The sequence below is a fragment of the Balaenoptera physalus genome, assembly GCF_965194825.1.
Source record: "Balaenoptera physalus genome assembly, chromosome: 3".
Classification (NCBI taxonomy): domain Eukaryota; kingdom Metazoa; phylum Chordata; class Mammalia; order Artiodactyla; family Balaenopteridae; genus Balaenoptera; species Balaenoptera physalus.
Window position 1 is genome coordinate 143,892,889 of NC_138890.1, and position 27,827 is coordinate 143,920,715.

The 27,827-nt window shown below is 39.0% G+C and overlaps 1 long non-coding RNA gene across 1 annotated transcript in view; it reads left to right on the forward strand.

Moving 5' to 3' along the window:
* LOC309656904 overlaps positions 1-27,177 on the forward strand; it is a 46,756-nt gene extending 19,579 nt beyond the window's left edge. Inside the window, exon 2 of the long non-coding RNA XR_014261598.1 lies at positions 15,355-27,177. This is a non-coding gene — a long non-coding RNA (uncharacterized lncRNA). The remainder of the gene's footprint in view (positions 1-15,354) is intronic.
* Positions 27,178-27,827: the final 650 nt, after the last annotated feature.

A 27,827-nucleotide genomic window follows, 5' to 3' on the forward strand; every position in this document is an offset into this window, starting at 1 on the left:
AAATTAAAGATGATACAAACTGATGGAGAGATATACCATGTTCTTGGATTGGAAGAATCAACATTGTAAAAATGACTATACTACCCAAAGCAATCAACAGTTTCAATGCAATCCCTATCAAACTACCAATGGTATTTTTCACAGAACTAGAACAAAAAATTTCACAATTTGTGTGGAAACACAGATGACCCCGAATAGCCAAAGCAATCTTGAGAAAGAAAAACAGAGCTGGAGGAATCAGGCTCCCTGACTTCAGTCTATACTACAAAGCTACAGTAATCAAGACAGTATAGTACTTGCACAATAAAAGAAATATAGATCAGTGGAACAGGATAGAAAGCCCAGAGATAAACCCATGCACATATGGTCACCTTATCTTTGATAAAGGAGGCAAGAATATACAATGGAGAAAAGACAGCCTCTTCAGTAAGTGGTGCTGGGAAAACTGGACAGCTACATGTAGAAGAATGAAATTAGAACACTCCCTAACACCATACACAAAAATAAACTCAAAATGGATTGAAGACCTAAATGTAAGACCAGACACTGTAAAACTCTTAGATGAAAACAGAACACTGTATGGCATAAATCACAGCAACATCCTGTTTGACCCATCTCCTAGAGAAAGGGGAAATAAAAACAAATATAAACAAGTGGGACCTAATGAAACTTAAAAGCTTTTGCACAGCAAAGGTAACCATAAACAAGATGAAAAGACAACCCTCAGAATGGGAGAAAATACTTGCAAATGGAACAATTGACAAAGGATTAGCCTCCAAGATATATAAGCAGCTCATGCAGCTCAATATCAAAAAAAACAAACCATTCCAAAAATGGGAAGAAGACCTAAATAGACCCTTCTCCAAAGAAGATATACAGATTGCCAACAAATGCATGAAAGGATGCTGAACATCACTTATCATTAGAGAAATGCAAATCAAAACTACAATGAGGTATCACCTCATACCGGTCAGAATGGCCATCATCAAAAAATCTACAAACAATAAATGCTGGAGAGGGTGTGGAGAAAAGGGAACCCTCTTGCACTGTTGTTGGGAATGTAAATTGATGCATCCACTACGGAGAACGGTATGGAGTTTCCTTAAAAAACGAAAAAGAGAACTACCATATGACACAGCAATCCCACTACTGGGCATATACCCTGAGAAAACCATAATTCAAAAAGAGTCATGTACCACAATGTTCATTGCAGCACTATTTACAGTAGCCAGGATATGGAAGCAGCCTAAGTGTCCATCGACAGATGAATGGATAAAGAAGAAGTGGCACATATATATAATGGAATATTACTCAGCCATAAAAAGAAACGAAATTGAGTTATTTGTAGTGAGGTGGGTGGACTTAGAGTCTGTCATACAGAGTGAATTAAGTCAGAAAGAGAAAAACAAATACTGTATGGTAACACATATATATGGAATATAACAAATAAAATGGTTCTGAAGAACCTAGGGGCAGGACAGGAATAAAGATGCAGTCGTAGAGAATGGACTTGAGGACACGGGAAGAGGGGAGGGTAAGCTGGGACGAAGTGAGAGAGTGGCATGGACATATATACACTACCAAATGTAAAATAGATAGCTAGTGGGAAGCAGCCACGTAGCACAGTGAGATCACCTTGGTACTTTGTGACCGCCGAGAGAGTTGGGATAGGGAGGGTGGGAGGGAGATGCAAGAGGGAGGGGATTTGGGGATATATGTATACATATAGCTGATTCACTTTGTGATACAGCAGAAGCTAACACACCATTGTAAAGCAATTATACTCCCAGAAAGATGTTAAAAAAAAAAAGATGTATTAAACTTTAGTTCCTAAATATTGCTTTTTGTTGGTCACATTTTACAAGATTTGATAGTTTAATAAATAGGTTGTTTCTTATAATTTCATAATATTAAAAACATATTTTCTCTATTAAAAAAAACACAACAACAACAGTAACACATTGCAAAACTTTGTTGGTTTGGTTTACATTTTATTCATGTTCCTGGTCAGCACATAATAGGCTTTTATTTTCCCCCTTGATAAGTGAAAAAAAATGAAGACTATCAGTGGGATACATAGGTTTAAATGTTATTATGTGTTACTTTGGCCTGTGACTACAAGTTTAATAGAGATGATATAGTTTTAATGACTCATTGTTCTGATACTGGTGAAGTCAAAAATTCATAAGGTGATTGTCTCAATTTTATTTCCTCATGTATTAATAATTAATTTTACTCATTTGTTTGGAAAACATTTATTGATTCTTATTGCAGTCTTAGACTTGATTTCTTGTGAAATGGGATATGTCATGAGTGAATTTTCTGGATTTCTGTTTACTGAGCTCACCATTAAGATCATTTTAAAGTACTTCAAAAATAAGGAAAAAAGATACATCATTAAGTTTAAATTTTGTTATATATTCTCAAAGAAGTGGTTCTGAAAATGTAATGGGTGTAGGAATCACCTGGGAAGCTTATTACAAATGCAGGTTTCTTGGCCCTAACCTCCGAGACTAGAGGTATGGTTTGGACATCTACATTTGACAGAAGGAAAACAGAAGATTCTGATGCAGCTGGGCTACTGTGCATACTTTGAAAAATTAGAGACAGCCACATGAAGACATATGTGCCCAAAACTATTTACCTTAAGTATTTGGGGTTGAACATTAATCTACCACAATAAAAACAAAATAAAACAAAACAAACCCAATAAAAATGAAAAAAAAAATTAAGAAATATTTGGCATTGCTTACCAAAACATGGTGTTTCTTTTCCTTCTTTGGAGATATGTAAGAAAAACCTATCACCAAGCTGTAGATGATGTCAGTCCTTGTATTCCTAGAACATTTTTGACACGTAACCCTTTATTTCACAATAAACATGCTGAGGCAATGTTCTTTTTATTTTTAGAGCTGAGGATTGCTAGTTAATTATATCACATGTTGAAGGAAAATTAATAAGGAATGCATTCAGCTATAGCTAGAATTTTCAATATTATTATTACATGTGAGTATGTTTCAAACACTCTAATATTAGAATATAGATTCTGATAATGGAATATTTACTGTGAAAACCACATGTAATTGTGTTGCTAGACTGAATTTTAAGATTCATTCATCTCAGTGGTGTCTGAGCTATGAAGTAACAATCCTTTTCTCTGTTAATGAGTCACTTTCTTCAGTATGTCACGCTTTTGTATTTCTCTTTCTTGAGAAAGCAGATGAGTGATTTATTTTAAGAGAATCTTGTAAGAGAATGATGTACAAGTCAGCTAAGGCTGGCCTTTCTTCATAGTTGTTTTTACATGCTGAATTATTGAACATAATAAAGTGAGTGTAGGTTCTTAATTAAAAATGTGCTAAGGCAATGCTTCTTAAACCCTGTATGCGTAAGAATTACATACTATATAACGTGTTCATTAATATTCAGATTTATGGACCTCCATTTCAACTCATTAAATCTTAAGTGAGGCCTGGGAATTTAATTTTAACAAACACCCAGGTACTTTTGATGCTGATGGCCCGACTTCCATACTTGAAAGAATTACTCTAAGGAATTTTATAAAACAGCTTAAGGGAGTTAATTTCAAGTGACCTATGCTTTAAAACCATTGGAGGAACTTATTTGGAACCTTAATTAAGAAGAGTTTAGCAGTACAAAAGGAACCTTACAATTTTCCAAGCATAGATTTTGCATTTGGTTGGCCACTGGGAATAAGTACATCATCGTGTTTCCTTTTGGACAGCCATGTTTTGGAAAAATGCTGGCCTTTGGTGAGACCACAAGTTATCGGGATATCCAAAACCATGATGATGAGAGAACCGAAGGAGTGACAAAGTACGACAGTGGTCAGTGGCATTTACTCTATGCCAGGCAGTGTGCTAAGCTTCTTATATGCACACTGGTTAACTTATTTAACCTTACAACTATCCTATAAAGTAGATGTTATTGTTTTGCTCATTTTACAAACGGGGAAATCGAGGCAGTAAGAAGTTCAGTAACTTGATCCCTTCATAGCTTGTGAGAAACAGATCCAGGATGGATGTGAACCTGAGCAGTCTAACACAGTATCTGGGCCTCCACCAGTGCCCTGGGCCACCGGTAAAGGACTGGTTCTCTGGGAAACTCATTTATGTTTCGACTCAACATAGGGCTTTTTATATTAAGACGAATTCTTACGAATACAAAGCCATGAACTGCATGCCAGTTAGAGCTTTTTGATCTATAGTTTTTAGGATTTCTAGAGATCAACATGAGAGAAAATGAAAGTAATAGCAAAGGCATTTACTTAAGCAGTTATTTTCTTGAACATTCCCTCTCAGAAGTAATAATTACAATCTTTGCACTGATATGAGTGCTTAACTTCTTTTAGAGTCTTTAGGGATCATTCAGCGCAACAATAAGAGTTTCTTCAATGAATGAATGAAGAATTGGGTGGATTCTGCACATCTGCAGGGATGTTCTGCAGGCCAGTCTGAACAGTAATTTGCATAAACATCCTTAGAATTGTGAAGGGAACTTTAGAAGCAAGTTGCTTTAGAAGCAAGCAAATCTAGAGGGATTAGGCCATGCAGATGTGGTCCAATGTCAGCCTCCAGGAAGGGGGCAGTGGGAAGACTGGGACCACATGCCCAGGTGGGATGAGCTGTGTGCCTGGGCCTCAACCTCAGGGAGGGTCTAGGATGAGTGGAGGATGGCTACCCAAGCAGCATTGACGTGCTTTGTACCAGTGGTTTCAGTATTTGTTTTCTATTGCTGCTGTAACAAATAACCACAAACTTAGTGGCTTGAAACAGCACCCATTTATAATCTTCAGCTCTGTAGGTCAGAAATATGATGCAGATCTCACTGGTCTAAAGTTAAAGTGTCAGCAGAGCTGTGTTCCTTTTTGGAGGCTCTAGGAGAGAAACCTCTTCTTTGCCCTTTCCTGCCTTTAGAAGCTGCCCACATTCCTTGGCTCATGGCCCATCTCTCTCCATCTTCAAAGCCAGCCCTGGCAGGTTGAGTTGTTTTCACGTTGCATCCCTCTGATTTCCTGTTCCACTGTTAAGAACACTTGTGCTTATGTTGGGCCCACTCAGATAATGGAGGATGATCTTTCTAAGGTCAGTTTATTAACAACTTTTATTCTGTCTGCAGCCTTAAATTCCTCTCTGCTGTGTAACCCAGTGTATTCACAGGTTCCAGGCAGTAGGAGGTGGACATGGATATTTTGGGGGAGATCTCTCTCTGCCTACCACAGCTCCGTAGAGTAAGATGAGTGGGGAATAGGGTCATGTTCCAGGATGTAGGGCTTGATCATCCAAGGCTATTGTTTGACTTGAAAGGAAAGCCTCTTGCTCCTCTTCTTGACAGCTGCAGATGCTGGAAGAGCAGCGATGGTGGAAAGACGGTGAGCTGGCTGGCAGAGCGAGGAGGGCAGAGGCGGTGTCATAGTCGGAAGGGCTGAAGGGTCCTCGTTTGTTGGCTGAGGACTCCCTTCTATGCCCTGACTTCATGGTGGTGTTTCTAATGTTTGTAGAGAAGGAAGGTACGAAGAGTTTTTCTCTTAATAAGGGGAAAAGCCAAGCTGCTCACCAAGTCAGGCATAGAGGGATGGGTGGGGAAGAACATTTATAGAGTTGGAATCCCAATTTAAAAAGGTGGAAATATGAGCCAAATGTGTCTTTGATTGATGTATTTGGCTCATGTTCCCTCCCTCCTCCCTCCCTCCCTTCCTTCTTTTCTTCCTTCTAGCTTTCAAATTAGTGCTGTCTATGTGTTTGGGGAAACTATGATTACATAAGCACTACTCTTATCTAATAGGTTATGTGTCCATAGGGTCGAAGTTAGGCTTATTCTAACATAAAACACAAACATAAGAGCAAAACTTTATCCACATTCTCATTTTAAAATTTTTATTATGTTCTGCCAATAAGAGCTAAAGCATTAAGTGAAAAAAGAGCATGATTTTCAGGGTGAGGGAGGTGTTACAGAATCTACTTAAAAAATGATACTGTTGACTGTTGGAGGCCTTTGTTTTCATAAGTTAAGCAAAGTGGAAGTGGTTTATTTGTACCCAAGAGAAGAATCATGTGACCTTCTGAGTGAAAAGGAACCTACAAGACATTAGTCATCTAGTTGCTATTATATAAATCATGCAGAATGCTGCCTGAATATTGTTAAAAGCTTCATTTTTTTTTTCTCCAAAGCATTTCAGACCTCTTTTAGGTTGGTTTTGTTTTACGTGCTTACCTAATTTTTGTTGTTTGGGTGTCTGCCTACACAGAATGGTGGAGGCAGTTGGGGACTTGCCTGACACGAAGCCACCAGCTATTGGAAAGAGTCTTTTGAACGAAGGCATCATAGGCCCCACGAGGGGAAGAGGAAGCCGCAAAGAACATCAGAATGTGAAAATGTAGGTCACAGCTGCTAGCCAGGGCATAGGGAACACACTTTCATGCCACTGAAAGCTTGGGAAGGAGGCAGGAAGGATATACGCTAGGATACACATCATTCTCAACTACAAAGGGTAGATGTGTGTGTGTGTTAGATTCTCTCTCCCAGGAGGGATAGCTCTTTCGTGCAGTCATACTTGGAGGACAGAGAGGGTGGGCTAGCTGGGGGAGGTGGGGTGGGCAACAGGCTTCCTGTGGAGAGCTACTCTATAGATTTTTCAATTTTTACAATAACTTTTAAGGCTTTGTATAAAAACAAAGCACAAACAAAATTGTAATATGCAGAGCATCAAACCTTTAGCAAGTCTCTTGCCAAAGCAAGCTTATTTCAGCATAAAGTGGAATGGCAAAGTTTAAAGGAAAGGTGGGTGGCAACCTGGTGAAAAAACCCCAGAAATAGCCACTCAATAAGAAGCATGTCTTCGTCTTAAATTCTCTTCTTTATTTAATTCTGTGCTTCCAATTTATATGGTTTTAGGCGTCTAAAGTTTGTTCCAAGAGGAGCTATACTTACAGGCACTGGGCATTTTGCAAAGCAGGGAGATTTTTCATACATATCACACTCTGTCCAAATCCCACTTTTGCTCTTTGTGTGCTTCTTGCTTGAAGCTAACACAGCCCCAGGCTGCCTTTGCTGATGCTCCCTCCCTCTCAGTCTCTATGGTTCCTGCCCTCCTTGGCCAGCATCTCCTCTCGTCTGGGTTTTTTTTTTTATTTATTTTTATTTTTGGCTGTGCTGGGTCTTCGGTTCGTGCGAGGGCTTTCTCTAGTTGCGGCAAGTGGGGGCCACTCTTCATCGCGGTGCGGGGACCGCTCTTCATCGCGGTGCGCGGGCCTTTCACTATCGCGGCCCCTCCCGTTGCAGGGCACAGGCTCCAGACGTGCAGGCTCAGTAGTTGTGGCTCACGGGCCCAGCTGCTCCGTGGCATGTGGGATCCTCCCAGACCAGGGCTCGAACCCGTGTCCCCTGCATTAGCAGGCAGATTCTCAACCACTGCGCCACCAGGGAAGCCCTCGTCTGGGTTTTTGATGCTTCCCAGAGCTCCTCCCTGGTAAATCATCTGAGCCTGCTCTTCCAGATGGTTTATGCCCTTATTCGTGGGAGAAATCAGAAATAGAAAGGAGATATTTGTATTCATGGCAATCCAAAACAGTAAATTCATCTGATGGTACTAACCTTTCATTTATTTGTTTTGCAAGTTCTACCTGCTTTAGGTCCATCTGATCAAATTGAAAAACCAAAGGTTGGCAGGCTACGGTATGAATGTCAGATCCAGCCCACTGCCTATTGTACAGCTTGGAAGCTAAGAATTATTTTTACATTTTCAAATGGTTGAAAAAAAATCAAAAGAAGAATAATACATGAAAGTTATATGACATTCAAATTTTAGTGTCCCCCCCCCCACAAAAAAGGTTTTATTGGAACTCAGTTGCTCTCATTTTTTAATATATTGTCTAAAGCTGCTTTTGCACTATTTTGGCAAAGTTGGCCTGCAAAGCCTGAAACATTTGCTGTCTGGGCCTTTACAGAAAAAGTTTGCCAACTCCTGTTTTAAGCCAATCTTTACATTTACATATTAAGTTGCCTACCAGAAAACAAGATTCTGATCATTATTTTGATCATTATTATGACCTTGGTGGTTAACACAGTGACTGACGTGTAATAGTTACTCTCTGGATATTTGTTGCAAAGATTTACAATAATACAGTTTACTTAAAACTTTCAGAAACATACCTATTATATGGCATTTGTTTTGGGAAGCCTTGCCAATGGGCAAGAGGTGCCTATCTTTTCTCTCTAGCTTTCCTCTTCCTTACATATTTTGAAGCATATACACTTAGTTGTAATCTACTTTTTAACTGGTGGCTAAAATTTAGAATATATCAAGTTTTCCATAATTGGAGATTTTGTTTTTAAAATTATGAACTCTTCCCGGAGGCTGTGTATGTGTTTTCTACTGCTGAATGCAAACTACCCTAAAACCTGGTGATTTAAAATAACAACCATTTTGTTATATTGCACTGTTTTGGTGGCTAGGAATTCAGGCAGGGCTTAGCTGGGTGATTCCTCTGCCCCACACAGCATCCACTGGAGTTAGTGGTATTCACCTGGTGTCCAGGCTGCCCTGTTGGGTCACGTGCCTGCTACCTTGGAGGGGATGGCTGGAAGGTAAGGTTCAGCTGGGCCGCCGTCCTTCTGCATGTAGTCTCAGGATCTCTCCAGCAGGGTAGTCAGACTGCTAACATGCAGCTTAGCACTCGTAGAGACTAAGGTGGAAACTGCCCATTACCTGAGAGACAAGGTCCAGAGCTGGCAGAGTGTCATTCCTGCCACACTGTCTTCCTCTGATAGTGATTACCAGCCAACCCAGATTCAAGAGGAAGGAAAAGAGACCCCACCTCTCAAAGAGAAGAATGTTAAGGAATTTCTGGCCATCTTTAATCTGCTATGGGCTGCTTCTAGTTTGATTTTTAACTTTATTAATTCTAACTACAATAGCTTCCTCCCAGTGTTCCTAACACATGATCTTTTTTCAGCTGTTTTTCATGGTCTCCTCTCTGAGCTCTGGAATTGTCAGGTGTCTAGAAAAGGAGAAGAGCCACTCAGAACAGGCAGAGCTATGAGGGATTGGCTGAAGTACACTGAGTACCTTCTTAAGAAAGTGATTCAGGGGCTTCCCTGGTGGCACAGTGGTTGAGAATCTGCCTGCCAATGCAGGGGACACGGGTTCGAGCCCTGGTCTGGGAAGATCCCACATGCCGCAGAGCAACTAGGCCCGTGAGCCACAGCTACTGAGCCTGCGCGTCTGGAGCCTGTGCTCGGCAACGAGAGGCCGCGATAGTGAGAGGCCCGCGCACCGCGATGAAGAGTGGCCCCCGCTCGCCGCAACTAGAGAAAGCCCTCGCACAGAAACGAAGACCCAACACAGCCAAAAATTAAAAAAAAAAAAAAGAAAGAAAGTGATTCAGCCCCAAAGCAGCCTGTCTGCCTCCTACAATACCTCAGATAGGAGCTAGGAGGTCTGCAGGCTCACTCTGACTCCAGCTGTCAGGGAGGGAAGTCCTAAAGTACATTCCCATAATACTTAATGACATCTTACGTCATACAGTTTGGAAGATACACCAGTTTCTTCATTCATTGGAAAGAAAAATCAGCGCTTCCCCTCACTGGATAGAGACAGGTAGCTAAAGCATACACAAGCCAAGGTAATGTCAGCTCAGGGCCTGGTTTTCCTCCTGTCTGCCATCTTCTATTCTTGGGAGTATTGCTAGCATGCTGTTGTGATTTGCTCTAAAGAAATAAGGTCAAGTTTTCTGAAGATGCCTTTGTTTTGGCTAATTTTCTGACCTGGAGATTAGAAATCAGAGAGCTGTAACCATCCAAAAGGCTACCTTCTACATGTGACTGTATAGGAGAGAGAACAATCTTAGTAATTTTTCCAATGGAAATAACTTTTGGACGATTTTCTTGGCTTGTGTTACAGAGTTTTTGAGAGAAAATGCAGTTGTTTACAATACACAAAACACGTGTGATAAACATACAGGATATAAGTATTATTTAAATACACCAAAACTTTATGGAGATGGAAGGCCTTTCAAAGAGTTGTATTTCCCCATCTACTAGGACAATTCATCTGCTATATTTTGTTGAGTTATGAGGTCAGCAAGGTGATAGCCCTACACGGGTTCACCAGCTGAAGGAAATTCCAGGCCCTTCTGCTGCCCTGGGTCTGGTTTGGTAACTGTATTTCCTTTTCTTGCCACCCTAGACCACATCCTGCCAGAGCAGTTGCTTTCTCTGTGTGCCCTTTGGGGGTATTTGTTTTCGCTTTCGATGGCTAGGGGCTGGGAGCCTCTCTGCACATTTCCTCTGGTGGTCAGGATTGTTAGCACCCAGAAGGTGCCGTGGCCCACGTGGGGCAGCCTGAGTGTGTGGCCTGTGGTGGGAGCACACGGGAAGGCACCAGCACTTCCTTGTTCTTTAAAAAGCCACATAGGGTTGTAGGCTTGGTAGTAAATTTTCTGCGGGCAATGAGAAACTCTTGACGTTTTCACACAAAGAAAGGACCTGATGTAGTGGTAAAACTAGGATCTCATACACATCTTTTCCTTTTCTCTATGATGCAGAGATACATGGTGGGGGGAACTCTTCATGATGAAGCAACAACTCAAAACTGAGGAAACTGATCTTTGGTTCCTGTCTATATTGTTGTTGGGGTGTGTGTGTGTGTGTGTGTGTGTGTTTGGAGAACTTTGAACATTCATTTGAGCCTGTACTTTTGGTAGCTTGTCTGGGGTCAAACAAATTCATATCCTTGTGAAGAGTCCTTCCATTGTCTGAAAATGAAGTCTGTTCCATGATTATCAGATATTATAAACAGAGATAGTACAAACCTTGGAAGAATGCTTTCTGGTATAGTGGAGATCAAAACTACTGGAAACTCTTCTTCAGAGACCCGAAAAACATCTGTGGTAGGACCTTGACTGGAGAGGAGTTTTATTGTTTGTCATGAAGCAGCTGTTTTTCCCCTTGTTTCTTCATGGCAGAATTGATAATTATAGGGAAATTTCTTGATATTTGTTCTTTACAGTCCTTAAGTTCCTTTTCCTTCAAAAATAGTATGGTTTCTGCCACTAGTGGATTCTCCTCACTCACTGTTGAATTATTTGTAATCAGTATCACTATTCTTCAGTGTGGAGACTTTGGAAATCCCCTCTGACATCCTTTCTTGCCAACATCTTTTCTGGTTGCCTGCCCACAGTATATTTTCCTAATCTGGCCAACCATCTCTGACTTATTTTAGCACATGCAGCATTTCAGAATTTGACACAGTAACACGCTGCATAGATTTCAAAAGAAGCTTTCTAGTGGAACGGTGGCCACAAGTCGCCTCAAAGACGAACAATTAAAGTTCTTTGGTTGTGGGAAGAAGGCTCTGGAGAGCTCAAATTCCTTCTCTGGGGTGTCAGTGGTTTGGAGACTAATCAGAAGCATGTTAGCATAACAAGGGAGTTTTATCCAAACTTCTGGTTCTTCAAGATTCATTGACAAGGTGGTTTTAAGAGCTCAGCCTTCAAAGGTGTCTGTAAAACTTCTCAGATATAGCCCTACCCTCTCCACTGTTCAAAAATATTTTGGGGATTTTAGTATGTATATGTTCATTCTAATTCTTAATTGGAAAATACATCTGAACCTGGGTTCTTATTTTGTGGTTAAGAGGAGGAAGGAAACCAATTAATAGTTTTTGAGCACATGCTAGATGACAGGTAAGAATTAGGTACTTTATTCTGGCTATACTGGTACCAAGGAGAGAAGAACCCAGGATGTCACTGAGATTGTTGAAACCCAGTGGAGAATGAGGCTGGCTGAGCAATGAACAGTAAGCTTGTGTCAAGGCATAGAAGAGACATGGCCACTTGCAGCCTGCTCACTAAAAACATCCCCTGCCCTACCACCTAAATCAGTGATTTCCCCTTGTTTCTATTGGTCACTTTGCCTCTTGGTGTCTCCTCTGCTCTTTCCTGGGCCAGATTTCCTTTGTTTATGAATATCTCACTCCCTGCTTTTTCCAGGATCCTGACTTCAGTACCTGTCTTTCTCCAGGTAGTCTGATTGTATTTCTGATTGTTCATTTTCTTTGGAATTTATACTTGCAAGGTCTTAACTTTGAGTTAGGTTGAGTGTTAAGGGGCAAATATTGCCCTTGATTGTCTTTTTGGCTTCTTTCGGTCTCCACTTCCCACTGTCCCAAACCACCACCTCTGTACTAAACTTGGACCCCAAGTCCCACAAGAGTTTTGCTGTCTGCTGGTGGCCAAGAATATAAGCTTTATTTTAAATTTAAAGAAAACATTGAAAATAAACTTTTGTTTTTTTACAAATTATATCAAACACTTAAAACATTTGGGAACATTAAACATTACTTTCATACAATACATCCTGGTGTTGGCCAATATGAAGTTTACTTAAATTTAGTATTTTATGTATGCTTGATCATTAATTCTTCCTAAAATTCAATGATTATAATGATTCAACTTTATAAGGTTAAACAAGTCTTCTATGTAATACCCCAGTTATTTTCAAATTTTTCAGATAACTTTTCCAGCAAGGAAATTATAAAAATGTATATGAGTTATACTGAAGGCTTGATTAAAAGGCTGTCTGTGTACAGATACAAGGCAGCTTTGTTGTCTGCTGATAAGGCCTAAGGTGATAGATGTGACAAGGGCGTTTGTATTCTAATCAGTGAATTCTGAATACCCAAAGCATGAGGTTCAAAAGTTGACCCTTTGTCAGTGTACTGTCCTGTCATATTTTAGGATTGCATTTCCTTGAATCACAGGAAGGTGAAAAAGAGAAAGTTTTTCTTATCGCAGTGCTGTCCCTGGTCTGACTGGTAGCCACATGGGATAACTCGTGATAAAATGCATTTGATAACTTATTATAAAATGCGGGAGTTAACTCAGAATAAACTTGATCTAAGAATGTAAACATAGTTTAGCTTGCTGAAGTCCAGCCTACTAGGTTCTTTTTGGGGTCTTACATCAGTGCCAGCTTTTTGGCCTTTAGAACTTGATGTCTAGTTCTGAGAAGGACAAATGTTCGGAATGGTTACTGTTCTTTTTCAAGTCCAGGTGTGAAGACAGAATTAAATACATTTCCTTGCTATTGTACCATGCTTAACCTTTAAGTTCCATATTATTAAAAAAATAAATTATGCTTTATACTCTACCCACTTCCAAAAATAATTTGAAGCAGAATACCAAAGTATTTTCCATGCAAAGTCTCATGTTGACCTTGGTGTCCTGAGGTCTTCCTTGTAGAGAAAGGCAGATTATACCCCAGACAATGTCTTTTTCTAAAACCACCTTACATAAGGAAAAGTTTGACACTTTATTCTTCCATGGGATTATGCCAAACCGCGTCAACTCTATCCAAGTAGGAAAGCCAGATTTCCTCACTTTACACTACCTCATTAACTGTATGTGTATGTACATGTGTTTCCAGTTTTCACAAATGTGAACGTCTCTATTTTGCTTTCTCTCCAGCACCACAGAACCATGTAGATCAGTGGTTTCTGTGACAGTTTCTGGTCCTCATTCTTTCTAGCTCTGCTTCTGAACAGATGGAATGGTTATCTGATGGAATGGGTATCAGTGTTAGTGTCCATATCCTTCTGTGGTGTCATATGTTTTGTAGTTGGGCAGAGTTTATTAAATTCATTAATTTTTGTCGGCTACTTTCAAAATGATAATTTTAAGTCCTGAAAGCCCCAAATGTCTAGACTTTGATTGACAGACACGTTGATGGCTTCAGGCATGCTGAGTAAGTTACCCCCAGTGTCATGCCAGCAGCTGTTTTCCCCAGATACCACCCACTCCACGGCCTCTGAAACACTGGGCTCTTACTATTAACCTTCCTTTAGGGAAGTAGAAGACTTGGGTCAAAAATCCAAGCTAAGATAGTCACTTTGACAATTTTGTGCATACCCAGGCATGCCAACTTCTATTCTCATTGCACCAGTCTACCACATGGCAGCTCAAACTCCTTGCTTTGCATAAATCCCAGTTTGGAGCATTTATAGTACCTTGTGAACTTAGCAATACATTTTCTTCTCATAATTACATGCTTTCTCCTTTGCCTACAAAATGCCTAATTTCCCTGTGGCTATTCACACTTGTCTTACTTTGGTAAAAATGTAAAACCACGGCTTACCTTTAAATACCTGAAGATCAAAACCACCTCTGATCTTTGTTTAGCTAAAGCCTCCCATTCTTTTTTCCTTTTCTTTACATCTTCTACTTTAAGTCTTATATCTTAACCTTTTCTTCACCACTCACTTTAAAGGTCTCCACATGTACCTTACAGAAGAAATGCAGGCAGAATTTCAAATTCCTACCACCTTGCCAAAGCAGTGGCAAGATTAAACATGTGATTTGCTTTTCTCTGGCCCTGTTGTTCACTGACCCATAGAAGAGTCCTTCTGTGTCTAGTATTCCTTTGACCTTTAACTCCAGAACAAAGTCGCCTTTGGGTTTCATCAGTTTCCTCGATGTTGTAGAATGCGACTTCAGCTTCAGGGTCTTTGTCACCTCTGGGGAAGTAAATCGAATAAAGCATATCGCATCAGGAGTCTACTAAAATTGTCAGCTCTGTAAATGCAAATGTGTCTCTTCAGTTCTGTAATGTGATTGCTTGTAACAAACACAAAGACCAAAACATAACAAAAAGAACAACTCCATTGCCTTATTATAATAGAGCACTTGTGTGGGATCTGCTCTGGTTTCTGCACACGCAGCACTGTATTTGGAAGCCAATATCTCTTATTAGTTTTTCAATATTAAATATAATTAATTTTAATCTCAAGAATAAAAAAATTAAAGCTATTATGTGTACAATGCATATATATTATTATTTATAATATATACATATGAATTATGCATATATATATATAATTTTGGGCCCCAGAACATCATTTAAGAAAACTGATTGTGCCCATGAAGTTATCATTATCATCCTTATTAAATATTTGTGAAACATCTCCATATGCATAGTGACAGGTATTTAGGCATGATGGAAAATGAAAAGAAATATATAAATATGATTTGTGCCCTCAGGGGCCTTGAATTTGAGTTGTGCAGACAGATGCATTATTTATAAAGAGGTGAATAGCTATCCACATAGGACACAGCAAGTACCAAATGTCTGGAAGAGACTGTAAGTGCAACTGGCATTCATGTCACACATATGGAGGCCCATGCCCTGCGGGGCACTTGCAAAGAAGCTAGTATTAACGTCTCTGAAATGGAATGACTGAAGGGTGGGTAATGGTGGTGACGGAGTCTTAAAGCACCAAGGTCTAAGCCGGGCACGTGGATGGCAAGATTACTGCCTGAGATGTTCTCTTCTTTCCAGAGAAGCAAGAAGAGAAGATGGATGATAGCCTAGGAAGAGGACTTCTGGCCTTGGCTGCGAGTTGGGTGACCTCAGGTAAGTCACTTTACATCTTGGAATCTCAGTTGCTGTATTTGTAAGATAAGGACTGGTTTATTCTTTGAAACCAAGGGACAAGTTTTGAAATGAAAGGTTAGCAAGAAAAGTCTAGGCAATTAATTTATGGGACAGGAATTATACAGATTGCTTCCTGCTCAGTAATAAAACTATCAAAAGATTATCATTCTAAAATACTGTCTATAATCATGATTGGAGGATAAGCTTGGTAAAAGGCCATAACATGTGCTGAGAAATGTGAGACGGAATGCATAAAACCAGGTAGGATTAATAATGACAGGTCTTAGGTAGTTGGGGAAATGTTTGAGAGCTTAATCAGTGAAGTGACAGAATCTACAGTTTAAATTTATGATTTAGTTATCTTCTGAGTGTGCAAAGCTCATGTTCTTATTATGATACAGTGAGTCCCCCCGACTGTAGCTTTTAGACTAAGCATATCATGGGTTTTGAATTACACAAGAGATTTGAGTATGTTGGGTTTCGGTAATGACTGTTACGAGAGCTCCATTAAACATCCCCGATTTCCCTAGTAGTCAGCTAGAATATAATTCAAAATAGGCTGCAGTGAGTGAGGCTTGAAGAAAATAGAAATGGCCTGCTATGGTCACAGCAGAAGTGAAAGGAAGTAGTGCACACCCAGGCTTACAGGTTTCAGGCTTACAGGGAATTAGGAGTGATCCGAAAATATACCTGGGAGGAAATGAGTATGGGAGAAGAGCCTTGGAAGAGGAACAAGTATGAATCATGACTATCAGTCAACTCATTGGGAACCTAAAAAATGTGATATATAAAACTCAAGGATCTCAATTCTCCTTTAAAGGTAAAGGGAAGTGTAGCAAGGATCATGGCACTGGGAACACTATGACTGAGTTGTCAGTTCTCACCTTCAGTTCACATGAAAGAGTTTGCCCTGCTCCCCACCTCTATCCCCACCCTGATACACACATATTCTAGATAAATTCAGTGAAATTTTTTTAGTGTTTTCTATTACGGGGGCAGTTGTCTGAGGCTGAGAAAATAAACTACCGTTAAACTGTCTTTAGATGCTCAAAAAGGGATGCAAATATGAAGTTAGTTCTAAACTCCCCACTAAATAGGGAATCCCAATGAAAACAACATTGAGCTCATTCTTTTGCCCATCAGATTGGGAAAAAATAATCATGTATCAGATAGTGTTGATGCCCTGCCCATGTCCCCTTGGCTGACCCCAGAGTTTGCCTGCAGACACTTCATAAACATGCCAACATCTTCCTGTGTCTTTCTTTCAGGGGGCATTCTCTGGGCACAGGAGCATGCCCTGCCCCTGCACAGGTCAGATTGGGAGTAACTGAAATATAATGCCTTGGAGTGATCCTCAACTCACTGCTGGGTCGGTGGATAAATACTCTACTTCCTTGCCTTTCATTGAGATAATTCTAAGTTGTGTTCCATGCAGCCTCTCAGGAGGCTTCCAGAATGATTGAGACCCAGCTGTTCATAGAGTAGGGTGATCAACTGATCCCAGATTTCTTGGAACTGTCCCAGTTTTAGCATAGAAAGTCCTGTGTCCTGGGAAGCCCCTCAATCCTGGTAAACTGGGATAGTTGACCGTTCTACCATAGAGGTAACTGGCTACTCAGTGTACTCTTTATTGGTTTTTCTCCCTTCCCTGTCTCACTTCCCCATTTTCTCACAGTGATTTCTGGGGTCATCTCCTAAATAAACTACTGCATACTTGGAATTATGTATTTTTTTCAATACCTTTCATCTGCAGTAGATTCTAAGTTGTTAGGGTAGGAGCCCTGTTTTACACAATACTGTCTGTCCACAGCATCTAACACAGTGTGTGAAGCATAGTTCATATTCAGTAAACATTAGCCAAATGAATGGACCCTGTATCATTAACCAAGCAGTTTTAATAGACATTATTTACTGCTGCTTGTCAATATCAGCCTATATAGTCCTCTTAAGTTTCCATAGATATCTGCCAGTCACATTGATCAAGTTGTAGGTCAATAGGAGTAGTTTTACAAAAATGATATATTATTGAAATCTTTTACATCTTTTGATCATCTTACTATTATTCATCCCAACACAGGAGTTTTTAAAAATAGAAATGGAATAATGACAAAAATCAATACCTGAGTAGCGTTAGCTAGATTAAGTGCTTTGGTGCACATTTTTTCTGTTAATCCTCAGAGCGACCTTGTCATTTTATATATTTATTCCTAGTTTACAGAAAGTCAAGGCTTAGTATTCTTTGCTCATAATCACACAGCCAAGCAGGGGCCATGTTTCTCACCACCACCCCATGCCTTTCTCATTGCATTATGGGATTCACTGTAACTAGTCATTAGGTTCTCTCTGAAACTCACCTGCACTCATAGAATTCTATGGAAAGCAAATTCTGGAGACAAAAACACATGGGCCACGATGGGTTGGCTTTTGGGGGTAGTCTTTCACAGCATTTTTTTTTTCAAATCTATTAAATCCTCCTGACAATAGCATCGTTTGCTGTAGTTTTCTCCTAAGTGAATGCTGTACTTCCTCTTAAACACTTGAGAGGTTGCAGATCTTTGTCATTCGGTATCATTTAATTTCCTGAATAAAGAAACAAAAAAATGCAGGAGGTTTAAGTGTACATTTATAGTTGGTTTTAATTTCCTGTTTGCCCTTGTAATTGTGGTTTTCCTTATTTTGCTTGTGAAAAATATAATAGTGTTTGAAATATATTTTGTTTGTGTGGATTTTCTCATCTTAAAAGAGCGAGCAATTGTATACAAGACAATAGTGTCAACAGATAATTTCCCTTATTAATTACTTTTTAGGTTACTTATATGCTTAAATTTGGTTACAACACATTTTTACACTGATATATGTGAGACAGAAGGAGAATGTACAGCTAAAATCCCCTGAGTTTTTTTGCTGCCAATGTTGATTGTGAAGTTTAAGAAAAATTAAAATGGTGAAGAATGTTTCAGATGTTAATTTCCAAATGCATTACCTTTATTTTCTTTTTCAATTTTAAAGGTAATATGCACTTATAAAAAAAAATAGAGAGGCATTCCCCTTTGTAACCCCTTCTGTACCATCTCTAACACTTCTACCCCTAAGCCATCTGCCTCCCCAGTGGTAACCATGCTAATAGTTTGATGTGTGTGTGTGTGTGTGTGTGTGTGTGTGTGTGTGTATTTCCAGAAAGAGAGAGGAAAATAACAGATATAGAACACAATACCCATGCTTTTTTAATTTAATTTTTTTTGCTTATTGGTATATCATAAACATCTTTCCTTACCAGTAAATATAGATCAAACTCATGCTTTTTAAATAGCTTCACAATGTTTCATAGAATGCTTATACTGTAATTTACTTAATCATTCTCCTATTTACAGATATTTTGACAGATATATTGACAGATATTTCCAACATTTCTCTATTACATAGTATTCTACAGAGAGCATCCTCATAGTTCTTTCTTTGTGCTCCTATGTGGATTACTCTAAGAGAGAGTCTTAGAAGGATGCCTTGTTCACAGGGTATGCATTTTAAAAATATTGGTAGTCTATTTCATTACCCTAAAAAGGTCTGTAAGAATGTGTGTTCTTACCACACAGTATATGAGTCTGATCATTTCCTTACACCCTCAAAAGCATGAATATTATGAACTGGCTTTTCTTGGTTTCCTGTGAAAGCAGGTCCCTAGGCAAGTATGTGCAGATGAAACAAGCAGCTGAAACATTGAAAAAAACAATTCATAATTCTAAGTAGAATGCTGAGTGTTGAAATCAGACAGTTTTTTCCTACTAAAAGCCCTACATCTTGACTACATCTTTAAAACATGGCATTTATTCAAGCCATAAAATTAGAGAAGCTTTCTTCCAACTCTTTAGTTCTATGAGTGATTACCTTCAACTCTGTGTTATCAGGGAAGTTTTAAAAGAGGGGGACTTCTGAGTTGATCTTTGAAGAATGATTGAGATTCCTCTAGGAGGGAAGAGGGACGTGGCTTTTCCAGGCTGTGAGAAGTATGCAGTTTTTTCTGGAAAGTAGACACGGGTGGAAGGATAAAAGGGGTGTTGAAACTGGAAGATCACAATCAGACGTTATCAGTAGCCGAACTCTCTGTCCCAGTCTCAACCTTCACCCTCTCTTATCCCAGCACTAAATAAAGTTGGAGATACTGGAAGAACTGATTCTGCTTATTCTTAGGTGGTCTCTTACAAACTGCTGTGAGTGAAGAATAACTGATACATCCTCCTAACCCTCAAATTCTGACCTCAAATCTGTTGCAATGACTGAAATTTCCATCATTAGGATTATGGTTTCAATTTAAGACATAGAAGTCACTCTTTTAAAGATATTCATAAAATTGGTGAAGACAATTGGGTCGGTGACAAAGAGGATAACACTTCACGATGAATTCACTTATTGGAGTTAAGTTAGAAGATTTTAGGGATTTCTTAGATATGAAAGAGAAAAAGTGCCAGTGGGCTGAAGCAGTGGTCCCTGGCCTGGAATTCCTGAACTCATTGGAGTCTAAGAATTTCAGGATCCATTGGAATAATGATGTTGATAATAATAACAATAGTAATATCAATGATTTAAGTAGTGCAACAGCAACAACAGAAATGACAGAAAATTATAATTTGTTGAGTATATGTTGGGCCTCTGTTTTACATACTTTAATTCCCCCTCATGACACCCTGTGGGGTTTTACATACTTTAATTCCCCCTCATGACACCCTGTGGGGTTGACTATATTTTTCTAACCTTACAGATGAGGGAACTGAGACTTGCAGAGGTTAAGCAATTTGTTGGAAGATCACAAAAGCTAGTAAACTAAACTCTGAACTTCTGTTAGTGTGACTCGAAAACCCATGACTTGAGGACACCAAGTTACCAAGGTGGTAACCAAAGCAAACACTGCTTACATCACATCTTTATGTACATTCAGGCCTGGGTACAGAAGAGGATCAGCCTGAGCAAAGGGCAGGTAGTGGCATAGCCATGACTCTGGTCCCTTTCTGTGGCCACTGTTGGTTGTCGATGAGTTATTGGTACCTGGGAACACGCTGGCTCTATACCAGTTTTCTCTCTCTTTGGAATTCCTATGGTGGGTTATGATCTGCAATGATTTTCCCGGTCTTGTGTGCCCTACTCATGACTGCTGCTGAAAGCTTACCTATCCTTGCTAGTGTATTGCCATGTCTAAACAACAGGACAGAAGAAGAGACTCTGAAATGCTGCTAATTAGGGCATTTCAGAAACAGGTATATTTCAGTCTATATTGCACTAAATGTCTCCTGTTGCAATTCGAAGTTGTTCAGTGTGGTGGAAATAGAGAATTGTTCCTTTATAATCTATAATCTATATATACAGTACTTGAAAAAAATGAAATCCTGTCTCTATTTTTCTAAATAAGTCACATTCTTGGCTCTTACCTGCAGGCCCTATTTCCACCCCTTTAATTATATATGTATCATATTCCTAGAATGCTTGTTTTAAATGCAAATTCTTGGGTCTTCTCAAGCATCCTCAAGGATCAATAAAACTAAAAGCTGGTTCTTTGAGAAGATAAACAAAACTGATAAACCACTAGCTAGATTCATCAAGAAAAAAAGGGATAAGACTCAAATCAACAGAATTAGAAATGAAAAAGAGGAAGTAACAACTGACCCTGCAGAAATACAAAGAATCATGAGGGATTACTACAAGCAACTATATGACAATAATATGGACAGCCTGGAAGAAATGGACAAATTCTTAGAAAAGCACAACCTTCTGAGACTGACCCAGAAAGAAATCGAAAATATGAACAGACCAATCACAAGCACTGAAATTGAAACTGTGATTAAAAATCTTCCAACAAACCAAAGCCCAGGACCAGATGGCTTCACAGGCGAATTCTATCAAACATTTAGAGAAGAGCTTACACCTGTCCTTCTCAAACTCTTCCAAAATATAGCAGAGGGAGGAGCACTCCCAAACTCATTCTACGAGGCCAGCATCACCCTGACACCAAAACCAGAGAAAGATGTCACAAAAAAAGAAAACTACAGACCATTATCACTGATGAACATACATGCAAAAATCCTCAACAAAATACTAGCAAACAGAATCCAACAGCACTTTAAAAGGATCATACACCATGATCAAGTGGGGTTTATCTCAGGAATGCAAGGATTCTTCAGTATATGCAGATCAATCAATGTGATACACTATATTAACAAAATGAAGGATAAAACCATATAATAATCTCAATAGAGGCACAAAAAGTTTTTGACAAAATTCAACACCCCTTTATGTTAAAAACTCTTCTGAAAGTAGACATAGAGGGAACTTACCTCAACATAATAAAGCCATATATAACAAACCCACAGCCAACATCATTCTCAATGGTAAAAAACTGAAACCATTTCCTCTAAAATCAGGTACAAGACAAGGATGCCCACTCTCACCACTGTTATCCAACATAGTTTTGGAAGTTTTAGCCACAGCAGTCGAGTAATCAGAGAAGAAAAAGAAATAAAAGGAACCCAAATTGGAAAAGAAGAAATAAAGCTGTTACTGTTTGCAGATGACATGATACTATACATAGAGAATCCTAAAGATGCTACCAGAAAACTACTAGAGCTAATCAATGAATTTGGTGAAGTAGCAGGATACAAAATTAATGCACAGAAATCTCTTGCATTCCTATACACTAATGATGAAAAATCTGAAACAGAATTTAAGGAAACACTCCCATTTACCATTTCAACAAAAAGAATAAAATACCTAGGAATAAACCTACCTAAGGAGAAAAAAGACATGTATGCAGAAAACTATAAGACACTGATGAAAGAAATTAAAGATGATACAAACAGATGGAGAGATATACCACGTTCTTGGATTGGAAGACTCAACATTGTGAAAATGACTATACAGCCCAAAGCAATCTACAGATTCAAAGCAATCCTTATCAAACTACCAACAGCATTTTTCACAGATCTAGAACAAAACATTTCACAATTTGTATGGAAGCACAAAAGACCCCAAATAGCCCAAGAAATCTTGAGAAAGAAAAACGGAGGTGGAGGAATCAGGCTTCTGGACTTCAGACTATACTACAAAGCTACAGTAATCAAGACAGTATGGTACTGACACAAAAACAGAAATGTAGATCAATGGAACAGGATAGAAAGCCCAGAGATAAACCCACGCACATATGGTCACCTTATCTTTGAGAAAGGAGGCAAGAATATACAATGGAGAAAAGACCACCTCTTCAATAAGTGGTGCTGGGAAAACTGGACAGCTACATATAAAAGAATGAAATTAGAACACATCCTGACACCATACACAAAAATAAACTCAAAATGGATAAAAGACCTAAATATAAGGCCAGACACTATAAAACACACAGAGGAAAATGTAGGCAGAACACTCTTTGACATAAATCACAGAGAGATCCTTTTTGGACCACCTCTTAGAGAAATAGAAATAAAAACAAAAATAAACAAATGGGACCTAATGAAACTTCAAAGCTTTTGCACAGCAAAGGAAACCATAAACAAGACGAAAAGACAACCCTCAGAACGGGAGAAAATATTTGGAAATGAAGCAACTGACAAAGAATTAATCTGCAAAATATAGAAGCAGCTCATGCAGCTCAATATCAAAGAAACAAACAACCCAATCCAAAAATGGGCAGAAGATCTAAATAGACATTTCTCCAAAGAAGATATACGGATTGCCAACAAACACATGAAAGGGTGCTCAACATCACTAATCATTAGAGAAATGCAAATCAGAACTACAATGAGGTATCACCTCACACCTGTCGGAATGGCCATCATCAAAACATCTACAAACAATAAATGCTCGAGAGGGTGTGGAGGAAAGGGAACCCTCCTGCACTGTTGGTGGGAGTGTAAATTGATACAGCTACTATGGAGAACAGTATGGAGGTTCCTTAAAAAACTGAAAATAGAACTACTGTATGACCCAGCAATCCCACTACTGGGCATATACCCGGAGAAAACCATAATTCAAAAAGAGTCATGTAGCACAATGTTCATTGCAGCACTATTTACAATAGCCAGGACATGGAAACAACCTAGGTGTCCATCGACAGATGAATGGATAAAGAAGATTGGCACATATATACAATGGACTATTACTCAGCCATAGAAAGAAACGAAATTGAGTTATTTGTAGTAAGGTGGATGGACCTAGAGTCTGTCATACAGAGTGAGTTAAGTCAGAAAGAGAAAAATACCGTATGCTAACACATATATATGGAATCTAAAAAAAAAAGAAAAGAATGGTTCTGAAGAACCTAGGGGCAGGACAGGAATAAAGACGCAGCCGTAGAGAATGGACTTGAGGACACGGGGATTGGGAAGGGTAAGCTGGGACGAACTGAGAGAGTAGCATTGACATATATAGTCTACCAAATATAAAATAGATAGCTAGTGGGAAGCAGCTACATAGCACAGGGAGATCAGCTCGGTGCTTTGTGACCACCTAGAGGGGAGGGATAAGGATTGTGGGAGGGAGATGCAACAGGGAAGGGATATGGGGATATATGTATACATATAGCTGATTCACTTTTGTTATACAGCAGAAAGTACGACAACATTGTAAAGCAATTATACTCCAATAAAAATGTTAAAAAGTTAATTAAATAAGTAACCTGGTAAAAGATACCCAAGAGGTCAGGAAAGTTGACTCTGCTTCCTGTTATTGGTTTTTTCCCCCTGCTTAAAAGACTTTTTTTTCTTGGTTTGTTTCTACTTTGATAGTTACCTTTGGTTTGATAATTTGAAGATCTAATTATTTACTGTACATTGAACATAATTTGTGCATTCTGAGCATGCATGGACTCATTAAAGTGCCTTATAATAATTCTCCTCCATGGATTCAATGATAGTTTGTGGTCCAGGCACTGGCGAGGATAGAAGGAAACCAAGCCAACCAAGGCCAGCAGGGCCCTTGGTTCTAGAAGCCTTCACTCTCCTTGAAACCATTCTCAGAGTCATTTTCCCCACTTCTTGCTTCACTTTGCCCCTGAGCCAGGCTGCACAGGGCAGTGCCCTGAAGATATACACTGTCCATGCCCCTACTGGATGAATTTGGAGGTGAGGGCTAAGTTGTGTAATCTGCCTTCCTTGGACATCAAAAGAAGTGCTAGAATGAGAACTGACCTTCTCAGAACCTTACTCATTAGGGACATGGACGCATAATCCTTCTAGATGCGAGCATCAGCACAGGTGAAAGGGGACGTTCAGAAAGATCCCACAAAACCTCTACAGGGCCATATAGCACAGATGAACTAAATAGTGCATACATAATTATATTTGAATTCATTTAAACAGGAGCCTAGTAAGAAGGACAATAAAATATTAAAAAGCCATGCTGACTGCACTCTCTTTTCAGGCTAGTGATAGTCATTGGCACGACATTCATCTTTGCTAAGAATACCATTTGCTAATCATTGCCAAGATTATTGAACTCCTACCATGTGATAGCCATTTTTAAGCCTCACAACAATCCCTAGTGGTAGTTTCCTCCTATCTTTTCCCTTTTACAGATGAGGAAGTTGAAGCTTGGCAATATTAACTCTTCTTAGATCACACAACCAGCAGGGGTGGGCCTGATTCTGATCCAGGCTGTCCAACTTCAGAGTTTATGCCCCTACCCACAGTGTATGTTATCTCCTCAGGAAGGAGAACTGGAGAAACATGCAAGCAGATAAATGTGAATGAATAGTTCTGAATTGTTTTCATAGGATTATTTGAGAAACTGGTTGACTGCCATGATTTCGGAGCTGGTAGATAGAAGTTTAGGGCCCTGAAAGCTAAAGAACCCTCCTTTCCAGAATCTTTTATTTGCAGCTGGGGAAAGTAAGTTGCATTGCCAAATGCTGCCCATTCCTTAACTTTCCAGAGCTCAGTGAATAGGCGACATTTATTCATTTGATTTCCAGAAGACTAGAATGGCCCAAGATGTTTTGTTATTCCATAGTACTTGGTATTTTGCCAATTACCCCCTAATCTGTTATGTATTTTGTGTTGGCCCTGTCTGAGTATTATCTTGTTGGGTAAGAAATGGAGTGGGAATAAATGTACTTTATTACTGAGATGTCCTACTGCCCATGTAGGAGAACATCATCTGTGACTATATCATGATTGGTTTCCTCAGTGGGTGCTTAAATATCCTTTAGACTCACACAGCATTTATTCATCCCTTCTCATTCTACGTACTTATCATTGGTTTGCCTTTCCTTGATCATGTGTTTCCTGTTTAGCCATGATGAAATTACTGCTTGCACCTCCTGTTCAACCCCTGAAATTTGATCTGTTAGAACAATGTTTACATTTCCTGTTTGTTTTTTTTCTTAAATCAACTCTGTATAATTATATATTTAGCCTTTGCCCAGTGGAGGGGGTTGTGTGACATCTACCCCAGCTAAACTTGGATGTTTTCATTTTCATTTCCTTATCTACCCATTGCTTTCAGAACAGATTTGGTCTGGACTTTCTTTCCTAAATTCTAAGCTGGGTAATATATCAAAATGTCATTCATCTTTGAACTCCAGATGTTCCAAACCCTCCTTGGCAGGTGCTTAATAAATACTTGTTAAATGAATGAATTCAAGCTGAATTAAAGATTAGATTCTTCAGGTAAAGCACTTCATAATCAACTACCAGAGGGGACTTTTCCTATTGTTCAGTGTTTTGCGCTACCTTGGAGGTCTACCATGGTGCTGCCTTCCATGTATTGTTTTATGATGTTGATTTGCACAGGCCTGTATTGTGCAGTAGAGTCTAAGTGGTTATATTTGGCAAATAGGAGGGATCTTTAATTTGCTTTCAGTGATTCAAGTATGTTTTCATAACAACTCTTTTGTTTGCTTCCTTGGTTTATTTTTAATATCTTTTTTTTTTTTTTTTTGAGGCTTGATCAGAGGCTAGACTGTCACATCTTGGATATTTGAATTTTATACAGCTTCTCGTTTTATGCATATCATTTGGTCATTTGCCTGTGCAAGTGGAAGAGCCAACTTTATAATTACCTGTATATAAGTATGTGGGCCAATTTTGAACATATATTTTGGAGGTGCTACTAATAAGAGTAGAACTAAATTCCATGGATTTTAATATTTCTGACACTTTTTAGAAATATTCAGGGAAAAATGTTAGCCAAAATAGTTGACTAAATTGACTAATGAATTTTAGCCCAAATGTGCAGTTTATAGATGCAGCCTGAAAGAGCTAAAATTAACATACTAAGGTTGAAAAAAACTCTGAAGGAATAACTTCACTGATTTATCTTTCCTTGATTAGAATCTTCTGGATGGTTATATGAATGAAGTTAGTGTTCTTTCAGTGTATAGTAGGATTTATTTGTTCAGTGTTTATTCCTGTGCAAACCATTAATTATGAGTTGTAAAGAAAATGGGCATGTCTTATCAGCGGCTACTGAGTGCTAGAGAGGCATCCTCGGTCCATGCAGACATAATCTCAATTATCTCCTAGTTCTCTTTGTTAATCTTGCACAGGATGAAAAGTTGAGAATTTTTTAAGTATTCCAATAAACAGTTTCCATGACAGTTGGATTAGAAAGAATATTGTCCTGGGAATCCAGAAATCTGGATTTTTAGGTTCTTTTCTGTATAACAAGCTATGTGATCTTAGAACACCTTTTCACCTCAGGCCCCCATTTACTTACCTGTTAAGATAAAATAAAGGTTGAACTAAATGACCTCTCATGATGCTTCTAGCACGGACATGTAATGAGTTAAATCTATTTTACTTATATCCCTGAGTCTGGAAAGGTATCTTCTTGAGCAATGGAAAATTGAGCTACTCTTTATGTAGCAAAAGTGAACCTGGGGCTGTCCATTGCCTTTAATCCAATCAGTAAACCCTCAACACTGGTTACTGGGAGCATAAAAGATAAAGTAGCTAATAATGGTGCAATAACCATAACAGTGTGATTAATGATCAATTACTAAGTTCCAGGCAATATGTTGTTTTCAGATATTATCTTATTTATTCTTACCACAATCCTGTGACGTAGATTTTACATGTGAGGAAATTGAGGGCTAGAGTGTTTAATAACTTGCTGAAGAGCTTGAGCCTGGTAATTGTCTGAATCAGGATTCAAATCCAAGTTTTGCTTGGGTCTAACAGCCAATCTTGATCTTCTAAGCTCTACCTCCTCTATCTGCAAAACTCACTCTCCTTATACTTAACAAATACTTACTGTAAGTTACCAGGTACCAGGCACTGCTCTAGAAGAGATGATGGGGATAGATTACAAAACAGAAAAAAAGTTTCCTTTATGCAGCTTATTCTAGCAAGAGAGGATAGTATCAGCAGATGTAATAAACAAACATGTTATTTGGTATT